This window comes from Salmo salar, chromosome ssa09 (assembly GCF_905237065.1).
Source record: "Salmo salar chromosome ssa09, Ssal_v3.1, whole genome shotgun sequence".
Classification (NCBI taxonomy): Eukaryota; Metazoa; Chordata; class Actinopteri; order Salmoniformes; family Salmonidae; genus Salmo; species Salmo salar.
The window spans coordinates 107,032,631-107,057,250 of NC_059450.1; the positions used below are offsets into that span (position 1 = coordinate 107,032,631).

The 24,620-nt window shown below is 42.2% G+C and overlaps 1 protein-coding gene across 1 annotated transcript in view; it reads right to left on the reverse strand.

The window, feature by feature from the left end:
* LOC106612355 (collagen alpha-5(IV) chain) overlaps window positions 1-24,620 on the reverse strand; it is a 143,974-nt gene that overhangs the window by 118,220 nt on the left and 1,134 nt on the right. The gene's annotated exons all lie outside the window — the stretch shown is intronic.

A 24,620-nucleotide genomic window follows, 5' to 3' on the forward strand; every position in this document is an offset into this window, starting at 1 on the left:
TCAGTTTGCCCAGATATGCCCGTGTGGCACATGGAGATATGTGAAACTTGCTCCTCAGCATTAAGTGTACACATTTTCGCCACTCAATTGCAAGTTTTTGTGTAGCGAGACCGGTAGAGATGCTTGAGGGAGGACGGTCAAAGTGTGTTTGTGAATAAGAGGTCCTGGGTTCGAGCCAGGTATGCTCCAAAACGAGAGGAAGTGGTACTCGCTAAGCAAGCAGGGTGACGTCCTTTACACCCGCTGGGATAACTGCAGAGAATGGAAATTGGTATTTTATGCTCACAACCCAAACCCAACAAGACACACACACACACACACACACAAACACCCTGAGGGGTTGAAAGCAATGGGTCAGCCGCAGTTCAGCACCACCGGAGCAATTGTACGGGGTCAAGTGCCTTGCTCAAGGAAACAACGGCAGGCGATGGTGTCTAGGACGCTGCCAGCTCACTACTCACCAGATTTTTCTAGTCAGATTTGAGATTCAAACTAGCAACCCTCCTTCTCTAACCGCTACACTACCTGTGTTAGGCCTCATGCATGGTTAAGGAGTACCCAACGACTGTGTGTCACTGAGCAGAAACAAGAATGAACTGAGAAGAGGCCACATAGCATAGCAGTTTTGTCCCAGAGTTCCTGAGTACCTCTCTTGTGTGTGTGACTGGGATTTAAACCAATACCGCTATAATCCCTGAGGACTAATGTAGGGGGTGTAGGGGTTGGTGAGGTCGGCCGAGGGGGGAAATGGAGGGGGTTGGAGGGGTTTGAGGGGGGTCCCCATGCAAGGATGTCTGCGGTGCTGGGAACAGCACCCTCTGACCACCCGCTTTCCCCCGCCTCACTCCACCATCCCCCACCAGTGGGTGACTTCCTGGCGGATCGGCGTGCCTGTGGCTCTCTCTCATTCTGCTCGGGGTGTGAAACCACGCAGAAGACAAACAGGTCGGGATCCAAGCTGCCCATCGAAAGCCCCCGGGGTGGGACAGTGGTGGAGCTCTGGGCGCTTTGGTCTGAATAGGGGGGCACTCTGAAACAACAAAGCAACAGCACAAAGGGCTGAATAGGAAGACTAAAACAACATGGGTTGTGGCTGTGGCTTGTGGGATGTAGGGATGTGGGACTGACCAGGACCTGAGCTCTCTGTCTGTATGTCTGTATGTCTGTCTGGAGCAGAGCTCTGTCTGTCTGTACTTTGTCCGTCTGTCCATCTGTCACCACTGCAAATCACCACTGGCTGTGGAGACTCAACTTGTTCAATACATATAAATCAAAAGTGGTGCTACCATATCAAACACTTTGGATGCACCTAAGAATTTCTGACTAAAGAGGTTCATGCAAACAGTACTAACATCAATGCATAGCCCGGTCCATGACAAAAGAGCACATACCTGTGCAGAAACTAATGTAAACCTCACAATCTGGCAATCTGATTTAATTTGAAACTTCAACAATGTGTGTTATAAGGAGGCAATTATTTTTAGGAGGCAATGCATAAATAGTTGCCTCCTTATAACACACATTGTTAAAGAAACGTTTCTGCCAGAGTGTCTTGTTGAGACCGAGCGCGTTCTAGATAAATGGTTGAACTGATTCCTGTCTCCAGTCTCATCATTATTGAATTGTTATAAAGACGTGGTTATAAAACCCACAAACTATTCTGTCCAGAAGAAGTTGGTTTTACATGTTCAAAATTTTTTATTTTCCATGGTACAGTCTAGGCTTATGTGAGCACAGTGTATTGCTAGCAGAGGCAAGTGCATAGTTGAGCTAGCAAGGAGAAAGTTAGCATGGTGATAGATGGCAGAAAGGAATTTGAGACGGACGTTGGAGCGGGAAAACAATGTGATGGAACAGTGAGTAAAGAACTTTGTAATTAAAAGCTTACATAGGTATTTATCTTGTCCAGCTGGGATGGGCAGTGTGCAGTGCAGTGGCGATTGCGTCGTCCGTGGATCTGTTAGAGCGATATGCGAATTGTAGTGGGTCTAGGGTGTCGGATAAGTTAGTTCAGTCACTTTCCCTTTATTGGGTACAAGAACAATGGTGGAATCAAGTGGGGACAACAGAGTGGGATATGAATAGATTAAATATGTCTGTTAACATTCCAGCCAGCTCTGCACATGCTCTGAGGATGCAGCTTTGGATGCCATCTGGGCCAGCAGCCTTTCAAGGGTTAACACGCTTACATGACTTACTCACGTCGGCCATGGAGAACTAGAGCAAACAGACCTCGTGAGCGTCGGGAGCCCGGGTCGGTGACATGATGTAGTTTTCCTCGAAGCGGGCAAAGGTGTTTCGCTTGTCCGGGAGTCAGGAGTTGGTGTCGGCAATGTGGCTGGCTTTCCATTTATAATCCGTGATTGTCTGGAGTCCCTGCTACATGTGTATGAGCCGTTGAATTGCAACACAACACTTTGTCCCTGTACTGTCGTGTTGCCTCTTTGATGCTGCAATCTATCCACGTTTTTTTGTTTGGATATGTTCTAATCATCACAGTGGGAACAACATCCTCTATGTACTTCCTGATGAACCCAGTCATCAAGTCAGTGTATAGGTCTATAATATTCTCAAAGGCGACCTGGAACATTCCCCAGTCCACATGTTTAAAACAACCTTGAAACATAGATTATGATTGATTATTTAAGATATTCTTTGAAGAGGTAGGTTTCAAGTGCTGTCGGAAGATGGACAGGGACTCTGCTGTCCTAGCTTCAGGGGGAAGCTGGTTCTACAGGGGTGAGAGGGCCAAGAGACCAGAGGTGGCAGAACAGAGTGTTCAGGTTGGGGTGTAGGGTTTGAGCATAACCTGAAGGTAGGGAGAGGCAGTACCTCTTGCTGCTCCGTAGTCTCTGCTCCATGGTCTTGTAGTGGATGCGAGCCTCGACCGGAAGCCAGTGGAGTGTGCGGAGCAGCTGGGTGACATGGGAGAACTTGGGAAGGTTGAAAACCAGGGTAAGTTGCAGGGGTTTGATGCCACAAGCAGGGAGCCCAGCCAACAACAAGTTGCAGTAGTCCAGACGGGAGACAACAAGTGCCTGGATTAGGACATGCTGTGTGAGGTAGGGTCGTACTCTACTGCTGTTGTAGAGCATGAACCTGCAGGAGCTTGTCACTGCTTTGAATTTGGCAGAGAACAACATGGTGTTGTCCAGGGTCACGCCAAGGTTCTTTGCACCCAGGGAGGGCAACACTGGAGTTGTCAACTGTGATGGAGAGATTTTTGAGCAGGCAGGTGGTGGGCCATCATCCAAGCTGAAATACACGCCTTCGCTGCCATTACAGCCTCCACTCTTCTGGGAAGGCTCGCAGTCGGCCTTCCAATTCATCCCAAAGGGGTTCGATGAGGTTGAGGTCAGGGCTCTGTGCAGGCCAGGCGAGTTCTTCCACACCGATCTCAACAAACCATTTCTGTATGGACCTCGCTTTGTACATGGGGGCATTGTCATGCTTTAACAGAAAAGGGCTTTCCCCAAACTGTTGCCACAAAGTTGGATGCACAGAATCATCAAGAATGTCATTGTATGCTGTACCGTTAAAATGTCCCTTCACTGGAACTAAGGGGCCTAGCCCAAGACCGTTATTCCTCCTCCACCAAACTTTACATTTGGCACTATGCATTGTGGCAGGTAGCATTCTCCTGGCATCCGCCAAACCCAGATTTGTCCACACTTAACCTTTCCTGAAACAAGTCACATATACCCGGAGAGAGCCATGATTTCGTAAAACAGAGTATGTTACCATTCTTGTGAATGTTAGCGAGTAATATATTCAGAAGCAGTGTATGGTATGCACTCCGTCTGTCTGACTAGGGCCCCACTCCAATCTTTTCTCCAGTGTCTGTGTTTTGGTGCAGCTCCCGGGATAAATAGAGCTGTCTCGGGAAGTTCAAACAAAGGATCCATGTCAGGGAAGTCCAATTTCTGCTCGAATTTCTGGTAAGTGACCGTCAATCTAATAACCAAAAATTATTTCCGTCTGTAGGTAATGATACAATATATGCTCAGAACGTTTCTTGTAAGAAATAAGACAAAAAAAAGAAACTAAATACTGCAAAATTGGCTAGGAGCTAGAAACTGGGCGAAGTGTCTGTCGAGGAACATGTTGCCGCTGTGGCAAAGTGGGATATCAGGTGTCTAGTGTTGCAGGGTATACCGAAACATCAGTACTTGTTCGATACTAGAACATAAAAAACTATTTTGTACTAGAATTTGTTTTACTTTCGGGACTTCTGTAAAATGTGTCTCACGTCGTATACTGACTTGGAGGATGAAGTCTGTTTATCAGAGCAGCCGATATCCACTTTAGTACGAGCGCACCATGCATTTCTCTTGCCTGCTCTAATTACTCATTGCCAGAGCTAGCTCTCTAGTGTGGAGCTAACATGATGCAGCCCAGACGCCCAGTGCAGGAACCACTGCACTGGGAGTCTGGGCTGCATAAAAGTTAACACACTTGAATAATGCAACACGGCATGTAGAAATGTTAATTACAGTTAATTACTGTTTGCAAAACGATATCCATGAAGGCTAGAACACTTTACAATGCAAGAAGATACAGTTAGCTTCCAGATTTATATGCTAACTTTCCTTGCTAGCTTACAGCTGAAGCTAACATCAATGCACTAAGCTAGTACTTTGATTGTGATAATATGCAAACCATAACACAAATTATGCAGATTTTCACAACTTTATTTATTCACTTAATCATCTCCCTCACGCAGAGATACTGAAGAAAAGCATATCTGCCTCACGTCTCCTTCAACCAACTGACTCTGTGCAAAGCTCATGAAATACATCATTACTGGGTTAAAGAGACAGCGCACACTTTTATAAAAGAAGAGGCTTCTACTTCTACTCAAATGTTGATCGGTACAATAACATAAGTGCCAAAATGTAAGAGAAACAGATTGTTTGTCATCTGCAGCCCCAAGAAATCAACAAAAACAACCGCAATAACTCAAAGCTTGAACACACTCCTATAGAATAATCGGCACCTGTATTGTGAATAAGCCCAGGCCACATCTTGATTTACCATTCAAATAAAGTTTTACCATTAAATGTGATACTCCGTGTGTAACGTCCATTTTATAGTTTACTCCGCTACTTGAGTCTCTCCGTTCTCGCTCTCGCCATGCCGCTTTCCTCACAGGCCTAGCCCTGGCCCCTTGTCAATCAAGGAGTGCATTTGTTGTTGCTTGACCACGAGTCTGCATGGTCAATGCAGCACATGCAACAATGTTGATGATTACGATGCCGTTTCCACTTTGCTTCTTAATATAATTCCACAATCATTTTGTAATTACATTATTCATTTGTGTTCCTTACATCTGCAAACAGCTAGTTTGTCTTTTTTAGGAAGTTGTGGCTAAGTTGAGTCAGAGCAAACGTAGCTATACAGCCTGATGGTGTAGGCCTAAATCTACATGTTGTGCAACAGTATCTTCTAAATCAAAGAAGGAAAGGCGAAGCGTGAATATATTAGCTACATGAAGTAGCTAAGAGTAAACATTTAATGTAGCTAAAGATTATAGGGTCTCCTAGAAAAAAACTTACCAACACTTTGGTTCCTACACTGTCTCAATATCTCCACCATGGTATTTTCATTAATTGTCATGTCAAATAACACTGTATTCAAAATGCCCACTATTATCTTCTTACTATAGAATTAGAACAATAATTTGTCTTCCATGATTCCAACAGTTCACCCAAGTGTTTTGATCTAAATCGCAACATTTGGTTATAAATCAAGCCTATATACTTGGCCCATATGATGCAGCCCTACATGGCGGTGTGAAAATAATCTCAAATGAATGCAGGAAATGCAGAAATTCATGAAAATGCTGAAACTTATTTTGGGTTGAAGTTTCATTGAAAAGTATAAAACAATAAGAATGGAGAGAGACCCATTGAAATCACGTCTTTGAATGTATATGTTGCCACCCTAGGGTCACGCTGTCACGTTCTGACCAGTAAAGGGGTTATTTGTTATTATAGTTTGGTCAGGACTTGGCAGGGGGTATTTGTTTTATGTGGTTCGGGGTTTGTTAGTATATGTGTTTATGTAGAGGGGTGTTTGGTTAGAGTATTCCGGGGTTTTTGGGTTATGTTATTTATTTTGTATTTCTATGTTCTGTCTATGTTGTGCATTTCTTTGTTGGCCTGGTATGGCTCTCAATCAGGAACAGCTGTACATCGTTGTTGCTGATTGAGAGTCATATTTAGGTAGCCTGATTTCACCTGTCCCTTTGTGGGAAGTTGTAGTTGCATAGCTGTGTGTTTAGCCTGCAATCCTGTTTGTTCGATCGTTTTCTTGTTTTGTCATTTGTGTTCTAATAAAAGTCACTATGAGCACTCAACCCGCTGTGCCTTGGTCCACTACGTACGACGACCGTTACACACGCACTACCCATAAAGGACATTTTGATCTTTTATTATTCAAAAAAACATCAAATACCATCAAATACCGTCATATCATAAAAATACGTTTTTGTGACGTTTTGGTATTGAGTATCGTGATGGTATCAACTATTGTGATACTAAACCTTGTACCGGTATCGAAGTCAAAATTCTAGTATTGGATTGCCGAGCCTGTGGTAAAAAGAGCCACATCGAACAAGATTGCAGGAACAAAAAGAGCTCAGAGAAAATGTCAAAGACTGAAAAAAAGAAAGAGATTCCAACAAAAGAAAAAGAGACATGTTCATGCTGTTGAGCAAGAGAACGCAGAGATGAGTGACTCATTAGACGAGGAAGTCACACTGAATATATTGACTGTTGCTGGGGGCACACATGGGTACTATGTCTCTCCCTTGCTAGAGGGGCAACCAGTGCATATGGAGATTGACATAGCGGTAGCTGTGTTATTATAATTGTTTTACTTTTTCTCTCTGCATTGTTGGGAAGGGCCAGTAACATTTCAGTCTTAGTCTACACCTGTTGTTTACAAAGTATATGACAAATACCATTTTATTTTATCTCTTGTGTCAGGCACAGTCTATTAAAAGACACTGAAACACCTTCCACTTCAGCCAGCACACATTGTGTTAAAGACTTACACAGGTGAATCTGTCGCCATGAGAGGCATCACTGAGGTCACAGTTCAGTTAAACGGACAAACTGAAAAGTTGCCACTACATCACTGCTGGGGCGTTCGTTGTTGGAGAGAGGGTAGACCTGTGTCTCCAATTTTAAAGAAACATTGAGAAGTCTTTAACGGAGAGATGGGTAGTATGAAATACATTAATGTGAAGCTTGGCATTACACCAGACAGCAAACCAAAGTTTCTGAAAAAAATGACCGGTACCTTATGCTTTCAGACCAAAAGTTGAGGCTGACTTGGATGCTTTAGTCAAGAACAAAGTACTGGAGCCAGTCAGCGTGAGTGAATGGGAAACACCTATAGTATCAGTCCTTGAGAAGGATGGTGGAATCAGGATATGTGAAGACTTTAAAGTCACAGTTAACCCTGTGTTGTCCGCTGAGCAGTATCCGCTACCACACAACAACCTTTTCACAAGTTTAGATGGAGGTCAAAAGTTCAGAAATATCGACCTCTGCCAAGCTTACTTGCAGATGCATGTGGATTAAAATTCAAAGGAGCTGCTGACCATCGTGACACACAAGAGGCTCTTCAGGTAATGTTGTCTACCATTTGCAATCACAAGTGTGCCAACCCTATTCCAGTGGGTGATGGACCAGATCTTGAGTGGATTGCCAGGAGTACAATGCTACCTGGATGACATCCTCCTTACTGGAAAAGACAAAGAGAACTATCTCCAGAACTTGGATACGACCTTACAGAGATTGAAGGACTGTGGACCGCAAGTTCGTAAAGACAAATGTGCATTCTTCCAATCATTGGTTGAATACCTCAGACAAGTCATCGATGCCACAGGCCTTCACAAGGATCTGTTCACGGTCAAGGCTATCTTGGACACCCCAACAGAATGTGAGCCAACTAAATTCTTTCCTGGGATCACTGAACTACTATGGATGCTTTATTCCGAGCTTAGCAAAAACTGGAGATGCTGCATTAGTTGCTTTGTCAAGACAAAATATGTAAATGAACTGAACAATGCGAGGAAGCATTTGTGAAAACCAAGGAACCACTACTGAAATCTGAGGCACTGACACACTTCGACTTGTCATTGCCCATCTGACTAGCATGTGATGCTAGTCCATATGGTATGGGAGCAGTTGTGTCCCATATCATGCCATTCAATGAAGAGAAGCCGATCGCTTACGCATCGAGGACATTGAACAAAACAGAAAGTAACTATGCACAGATAGAACAAGAAGCCCTAGGCATAGTTTTTTGGGTAAATGCGTTTCACCAGTATCTATATGGAAGGAAGTTCATCCTTCTTACAGACAATCATCCGCTAACGAGCATACTGGGATTCCGTCACTTGATGCAAGCAGAATGGAAAGGTGAGCTTTGTTGTTGTCAGAACTGCACTGCAAAGCAGATGGACTTTCTAGGTTGCCACTACCTGTGGTCAAGCTGGAGCCATGCCACGTTGACATCTTCTACTTCAGACAAGTGGAAAACACACCACTCACTTCAACACAAATGTGGAGAAACACCAGACGAACCGGTGTTATCTGAAGTGATGGAACATCAAAGGTAAAGACAATGCTTCAGAACAGAAACATTACCCTTCAAGGAGAACTGAGCTGTCAGTACAGACTGGTTGTTTGCTGTGGGGGAGGAGAGTAATCATTCCACCTTCGCTGAGGAAACCAGTGTTGCAACAGCAACACTCAGGTCATTGTGGAATGGTTCACATGAATGAAATCACACAGAGCTACTTCTGGTGACCTGGATTGGATGGAAGCATTGAGTTGAAAGCGAAAACAAGTTCCTCATGTCAGAAGATTTGCATGGCAACGCATACACATCAACTTCCCAGGTCGATTCGACGACATAATGTTTCTTGTGGCCGTGGACGCTCATAGCAAGTGGCCAGAGGTTGCCATCATGAGAAGCTTGGGGAGGTGTTTAGTCGGTTTGGATAGCTACACCAATTCATTAGCAACAACGGACCACAGCTAGTGTCCCAAGAAATGGCTACGTCCCTACAGGTGAATGGCGTAGAGCACATCAGGTCTACACCGTATCATCAATCTACCAACGGGCTGGCGGCGAGGTTTGTACAGACCATGCTTTTGTACAGAACATGCTTTAAAAGCATCTCAGGGTCAAGCTTAACAGCTTCCTGCTATCATACAGGCTTCGCCTGCATTGCTACTCATAACGGGAGAGCTACTCACAAGCTTTGACCTACTCAAACCTCAGAATGCAAAGGAGACAGTGCAACGTCAACAGGAGAGTCAAGTCAAACATTGTGAACTGTGAGTCAGGTTACTCTAGGAGAGATAGGCAGGCACCTAGATGCTTGGACTTGTATAACACAGATTGATGATTTATTTATATATATATATATATTTTTTTTTTTACTTTTATTTAACTAGGCAGTTAAGAACAAATTCTTATTTTCAATGACGGCCTAGGAACAGTGGGTTAACTGCCTTGTTCAGGGGCAGAATGACAGATTTGCATCTTGTCAGCTCGGGGATTCAATCTTGCAACCATTTGGTTACTAGTCCAACACTCTAACCACTAGCCTACGCTGCCGCCTTTATAAGGAGGTTTACAATATGTTTTAAATAGATCTGAGCTTTTTACACCACATAAATGTGGTAACACATGGTAACACCTTTGTGAAACCAGTCATAACACCTTTATGAGTGTTGCAGTATCATTCTTAACAGCCTTCCTAACACATTTGTTCAACATCCTTTATAAGGAGTTTTCAAAATAAAAGTCCCCGTATTTATCCATTATACAATGGAAATGTGTATTTTTACTGTCACAGTACCCAAACTCCTGACACACTATTCACACAGGCTGGAAGCAGCACAGGGCCAGCCTTACAGCATTACCTTGTAACAGTTAAGGGGTTAAATACCTTGCTCAAGGTCACAATGGCAGTAGAGGATGGCACCTGTCCTGGCTGTAGTATCTTACATTTACATAAGTTAGCCGTGCTTGATTGAGCTTATCTGACGCAATGTAATCAATGGAACATTACCAACAGTACAAACCCCACCCACCCATCTGGCACTCCAGGCAGGCTCAAGCAAAAACTCAAATAGTATATAAACCCATGGCACCTGAGCAATTGTTTGCCATTGTAATGTGCTAGTAAGCAATCTTATACACCTTTCAAACCAACACGTCTTTTAGTCAACTTTAGCATCCCGACAACTTTATGCATAATTTTCTTTATATATGAAAAGGTATTGCCGGTGACAAAGCCTCAACTTTTATTTCCGCCAACCGACCTAGTCATGATTGCGGTAAGGTTCTGTCTACGGCTAAATATGAAATGTAGCCATTATGCTGAGGCAACATTGGCATGCACTACGCTCTTGATAGTTGCTAGGCAGCGCCTGTTACTACTATCCTCCTGGCGGTTCTAAACTTTGTGTGGCATGTCACTTCACCCATCTGTTCGCATAGCCCACCACATGCACTGTTTTCTTAACCACAACTAGATGGATTCATAAAGAATTACTGCTTTCAGACAAGGGTGGGGACTCGTCTTGATAAATCAATCAATGTCATATTTTTCTTTTCACTAAATCTCCGTTTGGGTATTGGTTAGGCTACAATTAGGTTGTAGAAATGTTAGCTTAGTTGAGGTGAGTGCTGCTCATGATCATCTTGTCTAGTTGGCTCATTTATTATCTCTGATCAGAACATTTTGCCAGCATGTTATGTAGCTTAACAAGTTGATTATTTTGCTCCTCACTCGCAGTCGCTTAGTAAATAGCCTATGCCTAGAGGAGGAGAGCAGAGAAGAAAGTAACACTGGGCGAAAGTAACATGCCCATTTTCTCAGATAAGAAAGAAGATAGAATGAAGTAGTGAAGTCAGCATGTTCCTAATCTGAAAACAAAACACTCCATGTTTCGCCAAGTTATCAACAAAAATTGGTTTTGAGCAATGTAAGTTATTAAAAAAAATTACCCATTAGTGTTTTTCGGTTGTAGAGTTTTGTTTAGTTGTTTAAGGTTTCAAACATAGGTCATTTTCTTAACCCATCTAGTGACTTCATGAATCATGCTAGTTTGGGTGTTAGCCTGGGAGAAGTTACAGGAGAGACAGCTGGGACGAAAGAAACAAAATGTTAACTGAAGACCTGGAATAAAATAAAATAAATGTTTAAGCCAGGGTTAACACCCCTACTCTTACAATAAGTGTCATGTGATCTTTATTGACCACAGAGAGTCAGGGCACCTGTTTAACATCCCATCTAAAAGACTACACCCTACACAGGGCAATGTCCCCAATCACTGCCCTGGGGAATTGGGATTAAAAAAAATGTAGACCAGAGGAAAGGGTGCCTCTTACTGGCCCTCCAACACCACTTCCAGCAACATCTGGTCTCCCATCCAGGGACTGACAAGGACCAACCCTGCTTAGCTTCAGAAGCAAACCAGCAGTGAGATGCAGGGTGGTATGCTGCTGGAAAGTCTAAGAAGTGGTATATCTGTTCTATGTGCGCTATTTCTATGCTTCCCTTGCTTAAGTTTTGTTTTTGCATCTTTTACTTTCGGTTTCGTACACTAGCTTCAAACACCTGAAAATACAATATTATTGGTTATGGAAAATACATTTCACAGCGGTTTAGATGGTACATTGACTCCCCACACTACACTTGCTTGTTCTGTCACATAAACAGAAACTAGGCGAACTATTCACATTTTTGCAACCAGGAAATGGCGGAGCAATTTCTGCATTATGCATCTTTAAGTCAACATTGAATGACTGTAATTGAAACTGTACCCTCTCTGAATCGTGGCATAGAACGCTACAGCAGGATTATTTCTCTTCACAACTGGCAACTTGATTATTGCAGCTCAATGAGTGTAACTTTTGTTGACAATATTGATTCCTTTTGGAAACAAAACAAGTTTTATAAGGAGGATGGGATCCACCCAAATGATTTGGATTCCTGGATCCTTTCACAGCATTATAAGGCTGCATTACATTTACATTTTAGTCATTTAGCAGACGCTCTTATCCAGAGCGACTTACAGTAGTGAATGCATACATTAAATTTCATTTCATGCATATATATATATATTTTTTGGTACTGGCCCCCCATGGGAATCGAACCCACAACCCTAGCGTTGCAACACCATGCTGGCGTTGCAAACACCATGCTCTACCAACTGAGCCACAGGGCCACAGGGAACTGAGCCACAGAGCCACAGGGAAGGCTGCGTTGAGACAAGCACTTATCAATGACCCAAGCCCAGCTCAGTTAATCCCTACCATTGTGTCGCTGACTCATCATAATGCTTTAGTAAATGTATATTATACCAGGGGCATTGGTAAACAATGTAACTGCTGATCCTACAGCAATTGTACGCAGCAATCATGTGCCTATGAACCAGATTTATGCTGTTAGCACACTGCGTGCCCTAGTAGGAAGTCCATTGTGTGCAGCTCACCCTGCACTATCATAAATAGCATGAGAATATCTACTTCTGCTAAGCTTCCCGGTAAAGCAGTGAAAACAATCAAGCATCCCAGAAAAGTCATTTAATTAAATAGCCCACGTTTACATAGGTAGCTTAAGAAACAAGGTTCTTGAAATTAATAACATGCTAGTAACCGATGACATTCATATTCATATCTTTGAAACTCACTTAGACAATACCTTTGATGGCACAGTGGTATCAATACAATGTTATACCATTTACAGAAAATACAGAATTGCCTGTGGTGGAGATGTTGCTGTTTCTATTCCAAACCACAATCCTGTAAAGATTACAGAAGATCTCATGTTAAATACTGTTGAAGTAATATGGCTACAGGTTCATCTGCCTCACCTAAAGCCCATTCTTGTGGGATGCTGCTATAGACCCCCAAGTGCTAACAGTCAGTATCTGCATAACATGTGTGAAATGCTTGATAATATATGTGATATCAACAGAGAGGTATATTTTCTGGGTGGTTTATATTGACTGGCTTTCATCAAGCTGCCCACTCAAGAAAAAGATTCAAACGGTAACCAGTGCCTGCAACCCGGTTCAGATTATCAGTCAACCTACCATTTTTTATTTAATCTTTATTTAACTAGGCAAGTCAGTTAAGAACACATTTTTAGTTACAATTATGGCCTACCCTGGACCAAACCCTAACCCAGATGATCTTGGGCCAATTGTGACCCGATTCTGGAAACTAGGCGTATGTCGCAAATCACAACTTTTATTGTGAGCCGTTTGAACATTAAAAAAAAATATATCATCAAAATGTGTTTTTTGGCAGAAATGCCATCTCGAACATGTGAACTTTCATGTGCCTTAATAACAAACTTGTATGGCATCTGTAAATGAACTCAGCAAAAAAAGAAACGCCATCTCACTGTCAACTGTGTTTATTGTCAGCAAACTTAACATGTGTAAATATTTGTATGAACAAAACAAGATTCAACAACTGAGACATAAACTGAACAAGTTCCACAGACATGTGACTAACAGAAATGGAATAATGTGTCAAAAGTAACAGTCAATATCTGGTGTGGCCAACAGCTGCATTAAGTACTGCAGTGCATCTCCTCCTCATGGACAGCACCAGATTTGCCAGTTCTTGCTGTGAGATGTTACCCCACTCTTCCACCAAGGCACCAGAAAGTTCCCGGACATTTCTGAGGGAATGGCCTTAGCCCTCACACCACGATCCAACAGGTCCCAGACTTGTTCAATGGGATTGAGATCCGGGCTCTTCGCTGGCCATGGCAGAACACTGACATTCCTGTCTTGCAAGAAATCACGCAGAGAACAACGGTGGGTTTGTGCCCATAGGTGACGTTGTTGCCGGTGATGTTTGGTGAGGACCTGCTTTACAACAGGCCTACAAGCCCTCAGTCCAGCCTCTCTCAGCCTACTGCGGACAGTCTGAGCACTGATGGAGGGATCGTGTATTGCTGGTGTAACTCGGGCAGTTGTTGTTGCCATCCTGTACCTGTCTCGCAGGTGTGATGTTCGGATGTACCGATCCTGTGCAGGTGTTGTTACACGCGGTCTGCCACTGTGAGGATGATCAGCTGTCTGTCCCATCTCCCTGTAGCGCTGTCTTAGGCGTCTCACTGTACGGACATTGAATCTGCAGACCTCATGCCTCCTTGCAGCATCATTAAGGCACGTTCACGGAGATGAGCAGGGACCCTGGGCATCTTTCCTTTGGTGTTTTTCAGAGTCAGTAGAAAGGCCTCTTCAATGTCCTAAGTTTTCATAACTGCGACCTTAATTACCTACCGTCTGTAAGCTGTTAGTGTCTTAACGACCCTTCCACGGGTGCATGTTCATTAATTGTTTATAGTTCATTGGACAAGCATGGGAAACGGTGTTTAAAATCCATTAGAATGAAGATCTGTGAAGTTATTTGGATTTTTACGAATTATCTTTGAAAGACAGGGTCCTGAAAAAAGGACAATTATTTTTTTGCTGAGTTTATGAATAAAATTGTTAAATTACGACGCTTGTTGGTTAAGCCATAGAAAAAGCCAGCAACCTCCCACTAGCCATGATTGGCTGAAATAATGAGTGGGCTGTACATGCCGAGAGATGTGTTCGGATTGGTCTGCCATATAGAAGGCTTCTGTCTATTTGAGCTCGTCAGTCTGTGTTTGTAATCCCGTCGAACGTGGCTTTTAACTTCTCTAGGGCCAGTGGGACGATTTCATCCCACCTACATAACAGCCAGTGGAATCCCGTGGCGCGTTATTCAAATACCTTAGAAATGCTATTACTTCAATTTCTCAAACATATGACTATTTTACACCATTTTAAAGACAAGACTCTCGTTAATCTAACCACACTGTCCGATTTCAAAAAGGCTTTACAACGAAAGCAAAACATTAGATTATGTCAGCAGAGTACCCAGCCAGAAATAATCAGACACCCATTTTTCAAGCTAGCATATAATGTCACATAAACCCAAACCACAGCTAAATGCAGCACTAACCTTTGATGATCTTCATCAGATGACAATCTTAGGACATTATGTTATACAATACATGCATGTTTTGTTCAATCAAGTTCATATTTATATCAAAAACCAGCTTTTTACATTAGCATGTGACGTTCAGAACTAGCATACCACCCGCAAACTACCGGTGAATTTACTAAATTACTCACGATAAACGTTCACAAAAACATAACAATTATTTTAAGAATTATAGATACAGAACTCCTCTATGCACTCGCTATGTCCGATTTTAAAATAGCTTTTCGGTGAAAGCACATTATGCAATATTCTAAGTAGATAGCCCGGCATCACAGGGCTAGCCATTTAGACACCCACCAAGTTTAGCCCTCACCAAAGTCAGATTTACTATAAGAAAAATGTTATTACCTTTGCTGTTCTTCGTCAGAATGTACTCCCAGGACTTCTACTTCAATAACAAATGTTGGTTTGGTTCAAAATAATCCATAGTTATATCCAAATAGCGGCATTTTGTTCGATGCGTCAAGACACTATCCGAAAGGGTAAAGAAGGGTGACGCGCCCGATGCGTTTCGTGACAAAAAAAAATCTAAATATTCCATTACCGTGCTTCGAAGCATGTCAACCGCTGTTTAACTGCTCTTCCGACCTCTTACCGAAAACCGAGATCTTTGCTGTAAATGCACTTTTACCTTCATAATGCTCAGAACCGGAAAGCCGAATGACGACCTGCCTGCCGAAAAATAGCGCCTTAGCGGTTCATCAGAGGATTTAGCAATCTTTTTATTTTCCTTTTACTAAAATCAAGTACTAAAACACAATCCTGTCGCAATATCTTCGCACAGAAAATTGCAGAAATCGATTTCAACAGCTGTTATGCTTCTAAGATTTCTGCACGGAAGAGATTTATAATACAACGTCACCCTTCTACCTCTTCGACAGTGTTTCGAACAACGAACAATGCTTCATTTGGATATATATTATGATTATTTAATCAAATCAATATTTGTTGTTTGTTTAGAAGTTCTGGAGTACATTCTGACGGGGCACAGCGTAAGGTAATAACATTTTAAAATAGTAGTCTTGATTTTGCGTGAGGGCTACTGGTGGGGTGTTCAGTCGAAATAGCCTGTGATGTCGGTTGTTCACTTAGAAATATTGAGCACGTGCTCATCGTAAAAGCTATTTAAAAACGATATATTTAGTATAGAGGAGTTCTGCATTCATACCCCCTGGTATCACGTTATGTTTTTTAAACGCATCTGAGTACCTATAAACGATCGTAGTTGCAGGCATGCTAAATATCACATGCCAGCTGGTTTTTCGATAAATATTTAACTGACAACAAACATGCCATGCAGCCGTATAACATAATGCTCCTAAGATATCAGTCATCGATGAACATCATCAGTTAAAATCAATTTCTATGCAATTTTTCTCGTAAAAAGCGATAATATTCTGACCGGGATTTGGTGTTTTAGTACTTGGTGTTTTAGTACAAAGAGAGAGAAAATAAAAACATGGGGTCGCCTCGTGCACGGGCCTCAGTCTCATTGTCCTCTGATAGACCACTTACTAAAGGCGCTAATGTTTTTCAGCCAGGGGCTGGAATTACATCATTCAGCTTTTTCCCGGGTTCTGAGAGCCTATGGGAGCCGTAGGAAGTGTCACATTACAGCAAAGATCCTCAGTTTTCAATAAAGAGAGTCAAGAAGAACAAGAACTTGTCAGACAGGCCAGTTCCTGTAAGGAATCATCTCAGGTTTTTGCCTGCCATATGAGTTCTGTTATACTCACAGACACCATTCAAACAGTTTTAGAAACTTTAGGGTGTTTTCTATCCAAAGCCAATAATTATATGCATATTCTAGTTTCTGGGCAGTAGTAATAACCAGATTAAATCGGGTACGTTTTTATCCGGCCGTGTAAATACTGCCCCCTAGCCCTAACAGGTTACAAAATATATATTGTGTAGTGGAGCTGCATAAGTGTTGCTCTCCACTTTCTGGAGGATCAAGCTTTGAAATCAGTGAAATTAGAGTATGATAGCCAAAGAGATGGAGAGAACACCTGTCTCCGGATTACATGTTCAAAGTAAGGGCAACCGTGGCTTGGAATTCCTGACAGGGAGACGCGTCCATCATGCATGATCATGTATACAGGTAAGATAGATAGCTACATTTTCAGACATTACACATTTCCAATTCTGACATGAAGTGGTTTCATTTCAAGCTAAAGTGTACTGTTAGCTAGCTAACATTGAACCTGGTTGGTTAGCGCCCAGCACTGTGGCATTGTTGGCACTTTGTTCATTGTTGTTTAACTAGCTAACGTTAGCTGGCTGGCTCATTAGCTAAAGTTATGTGACATGTGTACAACACCCGTTGAATATGGCCGGTGTCAGTAAACGTCTGCAAAAAAGTGTAATGAAATTGTTACCAGCAGAGCTGGTTAGACAGTTTTTATGTTATCCATAGGTAAACAAATCATTGGCCAGAGCGTCAATTGTGCAACACCCTATGGGACTCAGAGCTAAAAAATGAATCACGGCCAGTGAAACAGCCTGGAATCGAACACGGGTCTGTAGTAACACCTCTAGAAATGAGATGCCGCTGCACCACTCGGGAGCCCAAAGAATATACATGTCAATCTCAAAGTGGAGGAGAGATTGACTTTATCACTACCTGTATTTGTGAGAGGTATTGACATGTTGAATGCACCGAGCTGTCTGTTTACAACTAGCACACAGCTCAGACAACCATGCATACCCCACACAACATGCCATCAGAGTTCTCATCACAGTCCACAACAAATTATGGGAGACTACATGGAACTCTATTCCACACCAGGTAACTGATACAAGCAGTGCTTTTTTTTTTACATTTAACTAGGCAAGTCAGTTAAGAACAAATTCTTATTTACAATGTCCACCTATCAGGCAACATTGGGTTAGCTGCCTTCTTCAGAGGCAGTATGAGAGATTTTTATTTTGTCAGCTCAGGGATTTGATCCATCAACCTTTCGGTTCCTGGCCCAATGCTCTAACCACTAGGCCACCTGCCACCCCTTAATAACACATGATAACACATGATAACATAAGCACTATACACACACACGTACACATGGATTTTGTGTTGTGGAAGGGGAGTAGGGGCCTGAGGGCACACACTTTGTGTGTTGTGAAATGTGTTATGAATGTATTGCAATGTTTTTAAAATTGTATAACTGCCTTTATTTTGCTGGACCCCAGGAATAGTAGCTTCTGCCTTGGCAGCAAATGGGGATCCATAATAAATTCAGCCTACGGACTTTGTTTGATGTCAGTCTTCATTGAGAATACCTGTGCTGGGGGACATCTGGTGCTGGCAGCAAGATGATGCTGGCAGGCTTTAATACATTTAAATCAAATCAATTGCACTAAGTCATTGTCCTTTTTGTTTGCTGTCACAGTTTACCATAAGGTGTCAAAAATTACCAAACTAAATTTAGAACTAGTACTTCATTCATTTTCTGTCCGGATACTTTTTTACTCTTAAGTAGTTTCCTAAGAAATAACATTTTACTTGAGTAAATTACAATCTAAGTAACATTACTTTTACTTAAGTACAGATTTTCAGCATCCACCTCTGCAAGTTATACATAGCCTAACTGTAAAACGTGTGCGAGCATCCCCCCCTGAAGACATTTTATCGTTCTCACAGTAGGCCAACATCTGTCAATCAACTGATGGCCCAAATCAGTTCATCAATTTAGCCAGGGAAACAAACAGTAGTTTGTCGTTTTTCACACCTTTCATTGTGTGACTATTGATAAGCTAATGGACTGTATGAATTGGGCTCTAAAAAACACTGCCTGAGTTTTTTTTTTTTTTTACATGCAACATACCGTAAAATCGGTTTGTTAAGGTTATTAGCTGAGATCTGAAGACTTGTATTAGCGCCACATACGAATGCCTAGCCTTTAGTTCCGCAGGCTAACACACTGCTAGTGCGCAGGAGACCTGAACTTGAACCCACCCAGTCAGTATCACCAGGCACCATAAGCCTCACTCCAGATTTTTCTTATAAAACAATTATTTTTCTATAATAAGTATTTATTTATTTTGAAGGCATGTTATGAATGATGTTGAATAAATGTGTTGTGAATGTTGTATGAATGATACTGCAGCGTTCTTGAAGGTGTCATGACTGGTTTCATAAAGGTGTTATGAATACCTTGTGTATAACCCCTTCATATAAAGTGTTAACAAAAATGTTGTCCATAGTTTATAGCATGGCAAAGATAACATTTTTTTTGTTTTAAGGCCATATGAATTGACTTAGTCACTAGACTGTGACATGAGACTGTGTGACTCCACACACCTGGAAAATATGATATATTCTGTCTCTCTGCCTCTCTCTGTCCATCTTACCCTTTTGCCCAGAGGCAGATAGTTATTTTGAACAACTTTCTGCAGAACGCTATTTCCTCTTTAACATTCCAATAGTTTTCTATATTTCCTGCATTTCTGCTACTGAAAGCAGTCTTAAACTAGGTCATTGATGTTTTGGAACTTCAAAAGTTGTCTTCTGTTGCGGTAAGTCTATGCCTTAGGCCGTCTGTTTTGTAGAGGCTATATGCCACAATACAAAATGAGTTGAAAAGATAAAGCACCACATATATTTGCTGTATTTATGTTTCCCATTACAATGGGGTTTAAATATACAGATGGATCAATACAAACTTATTCTGTATTATACTGAACAAATATATAAATGCAACATGCAACAATTTGAAAGATTTTACTGAGTAACATTTCATATAGGGAAATCAGTCAATTGAAATAAATTAATTAGGCCCTAATCTATGGATTTCACATGACTTGAAATACAGATATGCATCTGTTGGTCACAGACACTGTGCCTTAAAAAAAGTTAGGGGTGTGGATCAGAAAACCAGTCACTATCTGGCTTGACCACCATTTGTTTCATGCAGCGCGACACATCTCCTTTGCATAGAGTTGATCAGGCTGTTTATTGTGGCCTGTGCAATTTGGCTGTGCAAAGTTCCTGGATATTGGCGGGAACTGGAACACACTGTGGTACACGTCGATCCAGAGCATCCCACACATGCTCAATGGGTGACATGTCTGGTGAGTATGAAGGCCATGGAAGAACTGGAACATTTTCACCTTTCAGGAATTCTGTACATATCCTTGCGTCATGGGGCCGTGCATTATCATGCTGAAACATGAGGTGATGGCAGCGGATGAATGGAACGACAATGGGCCTCAGGGTCTAGTCACGGTGTCTCTGTGCATTCAAATTGCCATCGATAAAATGCCATTGTGTTTGTTGTCCGTAGCTTATACCTGACCATACCATAACCCCACCACCACGGGGTACTCTGTTTACAACGTTGACATCAGCAAACCACTCGCCCACACAACGCCATACGCATGGCCTGCGGTTGTGAGGCCAGTTGGTCATACTGCCAAATTCTTTATAATGACGTCGGCGGCAGCTTATGGTAGAGAAATCAACATTAATTTCTCTGGCAACAGCTCTGGTGGACATTACTACTGTCAGCATGCCAATTGCACGCTCCCTCAAAACATGTGTGGCATTGTGTAGTGTGACAAATCTTCACATGTAATGTCCCCAGCACAAGGCGCACCTGTGTAATGATCATGCTGTTTAATCAGCTTCTTGATATGCCACACCCATCAGATGCCTGGATTATTTTAGCAAAGGAGACAAACTCACTAACAGGGATGTAAACACATTTCTGCACAACATTTTAGAGAAATATGCTTTTTGTGCATATGGAACATTTCTGGGATCTTTTATTTCAGCTCATGAAACATGAGACCAACACTTTACATGTTGTGTTTATATTTTTGTTCAGTGTATAAACTGAAAAAAAGTAGTTTTAAAGACTGCAGATAACCTTAGTACCACTAAGTGGTGCTCATAGGTCTCTTCCCCAGTGGATGAGCACTAGTCCTTCAGAGGGGGTGAACATTGTATCTCGGGCAGTAATGAGTTCCTAGTCCAGAGTCGCAATACTGAACCTGTGTAGTCATGACTAGTACAGGTGATATGGAATCTATGATGCCCAAGAGGTGAGGCTGCGGAGCACGCAGCACACTGACTGTCTAAATGCAGAGTGATCTGAGATTCACAGTGACAAGACTGAGCCTGTGCCCCATCAGATGTCTACTGCAGATAACAGCCGCTGTAAAACAAATACACACGACAAGGAGAATTGTTCTCACAGCAAACTTACACTGTGAACACAAGCCACCCTTACACCAGCCTGGCCCTCTTCTCACCATACACACGCACAAATGTACATGCACACACACACACTGAGGACAATATTAACACACTCTAATTTGAGCATTATACTTTATACCTGCTGCCTCCATAACATCCCTCCCTCACCCCACCCCCAGTCTGCCATACATATAGGCTATATATTTAAAGATCTAAATACGCACTTTCAATCAGGAGTTGGCTATCCAATTTTAAACTGCATAGACATCAATCCTTTATTCGTCATATATTGTTATAATGATCAAAGCATTGTGCAAAGCCTGTGGTGGAGCGGTTTCGCTCCAGGCCAGTCACAAATATGCCTTCTCTGTTGAGCTTGTCTTAAGTCCAGGACTACGTTTATTCTGTGTCCGGGGAAACCATCCCTTAACCTTCCACCAAGCCTTGCCTGAAGCAATTTCCCCACACCAATGGACTTGATCAACAATAAAAACTATTTAAACATTAGTACCAACATTCAAAATACGTTAGAGATGCCCAGTACAGTTCTCCAGCAAAAGACTGTTTTAAATTTACAAAAAAACAAAGTCAATATGTTGAAATTGCCACATATGCATGCATACATCCTTCCTACCGGTCGCCCCAACAGGAATTAAACCCATTTAAAAATTGTATTTAACCTTTATTAAACTAGGCAAGTTAAGAACAAATTCTTATTTACAATGACGGCCTACCCCAACCAAACCCGTGGGACTTGGCATTGCAAGCGCCATGCTTAACCTAGTGAGCCACCTACTAATTTCAGCTATAGATGAGTCATAATGTCTGGAAGAATGGACCCATTGACAATCAAAAGGCATTTATGCTTGGTCTTCTCAGCATAAAATGAAACGTTCAAAGCATTCTTGGGCCCACAAAAACTACTGATAGGATCAAACTAAGAATCTGTTGCATGGTTGCCTCCGCGAAGAGGAATGTATCAGGCCCACATTTCTGTTTTTCTTTGCATTTTTTTGGTACAAAAACACATTAAATGTGCAAAACAAATGTTATTGGAACATTTTCACCACACATTCTTGTAACCGTTATGGTATGTCCCTCTACTAATGGTTATTAAATAATATTGGGCATTTAACAACATTAACAGTATGTTGTCATGATAAAATTAGCTGAAAACCAAATTGGGTCTTCATAGGACTGTTTATTTATTTTGGGGGGAGGGTAGATCAGCTTCAATATTGCAGATACAGTGCATTCGGGAAGTATTCAGACCCTTTCACTTTTTCCAAATGTTGTTATGTTACAGCCTTATTATAATTATTTTCCTCATCAATCTACACACAATACCCCATAATGACAAAGTAAAAACATGTTCACATTGTTTTGCAAATTTATTACAAATTAAAAACAGAAATATCTTATTACATAAGTATTCAGACCCTTGTCTATGAGACTCGAAATTGAGGTCAGGTACATCCTGCTTCCATTGATCATCCTTGAGATGTTTCTACAACTTGATTGGAATCCACCTGTGGTAAATTCAATTGATTGGACATGATTTGGAAAGGCACACACCTGTCTACATAAGGTCCCACAGTTGACAGTGTATGTCAGAGCAAAAACCAAGCCATGTGGTCAAAGGAATTGTCCATAGAGCTCCGACACAAGATTGTGTCGAGGCGCAGATCTGGGGAAGGGTACCAAAAGATTTCTCCAGGATTGAAGGTCCCCAAGAATACAGTGGCCTCCATCATTCTTAAATGGAAGAAGTTTGGAACCACCAAGACTCTTCCTATAGCTGGCCGCCCTGCCAAACTGAGCAATCGGGGGAGAAGGGCCTTGGTCAGGGAGGTGACCAAGAACCCAATGGTCACTCTGACAGAGCTCCAGAGTTCCTCTGTGGAGATGGGAGACCCTTCCAGAAGGACAACCATCTCTGCAGCACTCCACCAATCACACCAAATGGAAGCCACTCCTTAGTAATAGGCACAACAGCCCGATTGGAGTTTGCCAAAAGGCACCTAATGGACTCTGACCGTGAGAAACCAGATTATCTGGTCTGATGAAACCAAGATTGAACTCTTTGGCCTGAATGCCAAGCGTCACATCTGGAGGAAAACTGGCACCATCCCTACGGTGAAGCATGGTGGTGGCAGCATCAGGCTGTGGGAATATTTTTCAGTGGCAGAGACAGGGAGACTAGTCAGGATCAAGGGAAAGATGAACAGAGCAAAATACAGAAAGACCCTTGATGAAAAACCGCTCCAGAGCGCTCAGGACCTCAGACTGGGGTGAAGGTTCACCTTCCAACAGGACAATGACCCTAAGTACACAGCCAAGACAATACAGGAGTGGCTTCGGGACAAGTCTCTGAATCTCCTTCAGTGGCCCAGCCAGAGCCCGACTTGAACCTGATCGAATATATCTGGAGAGACCAGAAAATAGCTGCGCAGCGACGCTCCCGATCCAACCTGACAGAGCTTGAGAGGATCTGCTGAGAAGAATGGGAGAAACTCCCCAAATACAGGTGTGCCAAGCTTGTAGCGTCATACCCAAGAAGACTCAAGGCTCTAATCACTGCCAAAGGTGCTTCAAAAAAGTAATGAGTAAAGGGTCTAAAAATTTCTAAAAACCTGTTAACGATTTGTCATTATGGGGTATTGTGTGTAGATTGATGAGGGGGGGGGAAACAATTTAATCTATTTTAGAATAAGACTGTAACGTAACAAAATGTGAAAAAAGTCATCTGGATACTTTCCGAATGCACTGTATATTTATACATACATTCCTAATTTCCTCTTTCTTCATTTGCTGGATTTTCACCCACAGCGGCCAATCCACCGTTCATTCTTAACTCCAACCCTCCAATGTCCACAGATTAACCCATCTTTCCCAGTGTAATGCCATTTTGTCATTTCCTTTTGCAATACATCCCTCCATTTTACTGTGACGTCTTACGAGGGTCCTGAACATCCCTATTTGTAAAGATTTTACTGATATTGCCCTAAAAAGAAATACTTTACCCAAGAGTATAATGACATTTCCCATTGACTGATCGTGTTTTTTCAGATCCCCTAACAATTCAGTTTGCAGGTCCATCTGAATCCTGAACAACCATTCCTGAACCTGACTCCAAAAGCGAGCAACCGATGCAAAAAGCGAGCAACCGATGGACAGTACCAGAAAATATGTTCCATAGATTCTGTTTCCTCCAGGCAGTCTGCACAAGGCTGACTGTTCAATGCCCCATATTGAGCATTCTTTTTGTAGGAAGTATAGAGTAATACAGGTGTGCGCTGCTCATGAGAATATCAATAATTGAAATTACCATTCCCAG